This window comes from Acanthisitta chloris, unplaced genomic scaffold, assembly GCF_000695815.1.
Source record: "Acanthisitta chloris isolate BGI_N310 unplaced genomic scaffold, ASM69581v1 scaffold19972, whole genome shotgun sequence".
Lineage (NCBI taxonomy): Eukaryota > Metazoa > Chordata > Aves > Passeriformes > Acanthisittidae > Acanthisitta > Acanthisitta chloris.
In genome coordinates, this window is record NW_008663018.1 from 1 (window position 1) to 5,015 (window position 5,015).

A 5,015-nucleotide genomic window follows, 5' to 3' on the forward strand; every position below is an offset into this window, starting at 1 on the left:
TCGGCTAGGCAGCCAATGAGGAGGCGAATCAAATTCTGACCAATCAAACACGACTATTGGAAAGTGATGACGAGTTGTGGTGTTCTGACCAATGAAAATGCTCACTGGTAATGCCGCTAATCTGCATAAGGCCGCTATAAATGTGTGTCAAGCAGCCACTTCCCCACACTTCGCTTTGCCTCTTCGGAGAGCTGCAGTAGCAGTTTGTGAGAGGCTCGCGTTCGCTGAGATGCCTGAGCCGGCTAAGTCCGCCCCCGCGCCCAAGAAGGGCTCCAAGAAGGCCGCCAGAAGAAGGGTGACAAGAAGCGTAAGAAGAGCCGCAAGGAGAGCTACTCCATCTACGTGTACAAGGTGCTGAAGCAGGTGCACCCTGACACTGGCATCTCGTCCAAGGCCATGGGCATCATGAACTCCTTCGTCAACGACATCTTCGAGCGCATCGCGGGCGAAGCTTCGCGCCTGGCGCACTACAACAAGCGCTCCACCATCACCTCTCGGGAGATCCAGACAGCCGTGCGCCTGCTGCTGCCCGGCGAGCTGGCCAAGCACGCCGTCTCCGAGGGCACCAAGGCTGTCACCAAGTATACCAGCTCCAAGTAGAGCGTCCCGGACCGTCAGTTTTAACTCAAAGGCTCTTTTAAGAGCCACCCACGTATTCATGAAAGGGCTGAACAGTCAAGTCATATAAGGAAAATCCTTTTGCTTCCATTCGATGTTTTCATAATTTACTGCGGGGAGGGGGGTGGTGGTGTTTGTTTGGGTTTTTTGGTATAGCACTTACCGTTAATTTTTATGAACTATAGTTTTTACTTTCCTGGGAGAATAATAACTGGGCAAGAAATTGCTTTAACTAGAGGGTTTTTTTTTAAATTGAATTTTCTTTGCAGGTGATACTGTTCCCTTAAGTTTTAGTTCTCTTGCAATTTTTAGTATTAAATGTATTTATTGAGCAATGTAAGTGTATATGCTGTAAATTGAAGGAAAGAAATTTATTACTAATGGATATTTATCCATGTACAGCATTGTAACTGTTACAGTAAGATGTACCACATGATGGTGCTCAAGCTTTGCTTTCTTTGGGGGGGTGGGGGGGCTGGGTTTGGCGGTTTTTTTGGGCTTTGTTTTGTTCGAGTTTATTGTGGGGGTTTTTTGGTACCAAAATTGAGACGTGACTAGTGCACACTGTACTATAAAACCCCTTGTAGTAAAAAGTGACGTTTATCCTAAGTTGTTACCAATAGCCCTGAGCTTAATGCAACTCAGAATTACTTTCTAAAAGTTATTTATCTCAGCAATTGTCTTGGTAAATATGCCATTCATGTGATTTTTCTAGTCGATTGTTTAGCCTCCCCCCATGATTGCTTTAGGGAAGGAATGTTCCCCTTGTAAGTAAAACAAAAACCAAGTGAATATCAGCATTTTTTATACCTATCTATATTTTTGTCACTAAATGTATCAGAACTATTAAATACTAAGAAATTAGCCCCTGTGGGCTGACTTTTTAAGCTATCAGGGTTTATTATATAGCTGCTAATCACCCTCAAACCACAGTCTTTCTGAATCACTCCATCCCATTCTTGGATAATTAAATTCTACTATAGATGCAGGTCAACATTTTCATTTTCAAACTGGATCTGAAAAATCCTGAATTTCAAGTATATTCTGTGGACTTCTATGTATACTCAATTCATATGGGGACTCTGAAACATATGTTGCACATTTGGGAGCTCTGCAAATATCTAATACCTATAAAGATTAATAAATAATGGTATATTCCAGTCCCTAGGATTTTGTGTAAGGGTACATAGGTCATTAGAAATGTTCTCTAGAAAAGGATCATATCATGACAGTGATGATTATCACCTGAGGAAGCTATTATTCTCTATAATCAGTCATGCAAAAATCTTAAAACAACCAGCCCTATAGTTTAAACTACAGCTGTGACAGGACAGCCCTACTGCCTGATTTAAAGCAGGACCTTGGTGGTGCCTTTTGGCCTACCAGCTCATGAGCATTCCTTTTGCCTTTCCTGTCCTTGTATGCCCATTGTTGCATACTTCATTAACAAAACTGTCAGAAATTTCAGAGTGTTTTTAATAGATTGTTCCAGTATCTGAATTTGTTTCTAAGCTCATGAAACTCTTCACTCAACAGAAAATGTTGCTATTATTGCTTCTTTGAATTTCAGTATGAATGGTAAGGCAATGTTATGGGACTATAATCTGAATACAGCATTTGACATCAGATCTGATTCTAACACAACCCTTATTTTTCTGTCTGTGCTGAGAACAAAATATCTGAACTGCTGAAAAGGAATTAGCATGGATAAATTTTTGTACTTGTTCTTTTCACCAGTGGTAAAAGTAGTAGAATTTAGGCTTAGCAAAAATAATAAATCTACCAATTTCATGCTGAAGGAGGATGAATATTCAAAACTGATAATGTAAAGAGTGTGAACATAAAATCATATGACAGCTTATTCTTCCATCTTTCATGTTCTTTCCTATTTAGTCCAAAGCAGTGTTCTTTGTGTTTTTAAATCCACTCTACCCAGATGACATCACTCAGTAACACTAAGTGTTCAAATATATCATCCTGGTACAGAAGGAATTATGCCATGGCCACCTAGACCATATAGGAATTATGTAGATGCCACCTCACAAGGTTCCTGCTTGAAGAAGATGAGTTTTCAATCCACTGAGTAACTAGTTTATTTATCCAACATGCAGAGCAGCTAGTGTTGGATGCATCCAAAGCAGAACCCCCCTACACCAGATTGCAGACTAAATTATACCTGTACCACTGTTGTGATTTAACCTCAACCAGCAACTAAACACCATGCAGCCACTTGCTCTCCCCTCCCTCTTTTCCCCCTCTCCCCTCCACCTAGGTGGAACAGGGAGAAGAATCAAATGTAACATGTATGTTGAGATAAGAACAGTTTAATGATTGAAAATAAAGTAAAATACAATAATAATGGTAAATGGTAATAGTAATAAATGTAATAAAAAGCGAGAAGAGAGGAAAAAAACCCCCTAAACTGAACCAGTGATGCACAATACAATTGCCCACCACCCCCTGACTGATGCCAGAGTGAGATCCACATCCTTTCCAAGTAACCACACTCCCCTCCCTCCCCAGTTTATACACTGGGCATGATGTTCTGCTGTGTGGAGTATCCCTTTGATCAGTTCAGGTCACCTGCCCTGGCTGTGCTCCCTCACAGTTTCTCTTGAGTATGTTCTCACTGGCGAGCATGAGATACAAAAGAATGAAGGGGGGAAATAAAAGAAGTCCCTGACGTAGAATCAGCATAACTTTGCAAAAATCCAAAACATCAGTACATTTTCAACATTACTCTCATTTTGAATCCAAAACATAGTGCCATACCAGCTACTGAGAAGTAATTAACTCTATCCCAGCTGAAACCAGGACAACCACCCATTACCCATTCCTGAAATCCAATAATACCATTCTTGTCAGTGGTCCCCTGGTTTCATATTGATTTTCTTGGTCATTAGGCTGATCACCTCCTGAAGTTACCTCATTCTCTTGGGATTGTTTCCTTGGTCCTTTTTCATTCTGCTTACATTTTGCAGGTTGCAGCTTGTTCTGTATTTGCAGCATTAGTTGTATCAAAAGATTTACACTATGTCAGATCTCGTGCCCTAAACTTACAAGTACTTGAGCTTCTAGTGCTAAGCAAGGCTATTATTGCTAACAATTCTCAACACTGGGAAGTGCTAGAATACATAGCCTTTAAACAGGCCCTTCATGTGGTATTTTTATATACCCTCCATATCTACCCTCAAAATGCCTCTTTATTTACAGCAACTGAAATTTAGGGTATATTTGCATTTGGTAATGCACGTATTTTTTCCAAAATACTTTTCTTATATCATCAGGGGTTTTTTAAATATTAATTTATCAGACTTATATTACAGCTTAGTCCTGTAGTGAATAAAGAATACTGAAAAACAATGCAACCAAGTAAAAAAAAAATCCCCTATCTTACTTTTACTAGAATAATAAAGGGGATAGCATTCCTGGAGAGATAGATATCTTCTCTCGATCACCACATCTACAGTAAAATTTATGTTTATTCATCGTGTTTGAAAAAAAAATCCAAGCCACCCTCTACTTTTATTTCTGCAAAAGTGAAATACAGCAGCTGGGTAATAAAATAACTGTATTCTCCAGTTAACTGACTGAACAGTGAATCAGAAATGAGAGGAGATATATTGTATACCTCATCCAAAACCTGAAAAAAGTCACACACTGCTTCCTGGAGTTCTTTTATTGTTTGTTTGGGGTTTTTGTTTGGTTTGGGTTTTGGTGGGTTTTTTGTTTGTTTTATTAATGGAGTAAATCAATATCTGCTCACATGCTTATGAAATCAAATTCTTTTTATTAATGACCACAATTAGAATTACTCAACACACAGGGCAAGTTATTGCTATGTTCGTTTCCCACAGACTTTCTTTTCAAGTTTTAATAGAAAATAATATATTTTAAAATAATTAGCATTATAGGAGAAAGTATTGACTGCAGGTATGGAAAAAAGGTTTGATCTTATACAGACTTTGATGTAATGCTTTTGGCCAGTAATGAAAATATGCTCAGTTCGGATTATAAAAGAAAAAAATTGAGACTTTGAGCTCCAAAAACCTGATCTCAGGGCTGTGCCATTCACAACATAGCACAGCTTAAGACATGACACAAATCTCACTGGAGAAGAGGGCTGGAAGTAGAGGGGAATGTAGCTGGAACTCCATTCCTAGCCCACACATCTATAAGGTAGGAAGAAGCATTACAGTGAGATGGGGTAGCTCTTTCCTCAGGAACTGGGGGTCACAAAACCAGAGACCTACGTAGGTGAAAAGTGGTTTTTAGGTTTTGGGTTAAGTTTCTTTCATGGCTACAAAGAACTAAATTACTTGACAACAGTTCTGCTGCAGTGGTTGTTGCAAATGCATTCCTTGTCAAAAATGATAATAGGTATGAATCACTGAATT

General features: G+C 39.3%; 1 pseudogene; it reads left to right on the forward strand.

Annotated features, from left to right (window-relative positions):
• Nucleotides 1-229: 229 nt before the first annotated feature.
• Nucleotides 230-600, forward strand: LOC103798537 (annotated as a pseudogene).
• The last annotated feature ends 4,415 nt before the right edge of the window (nucleotides 601-5,015 follow it).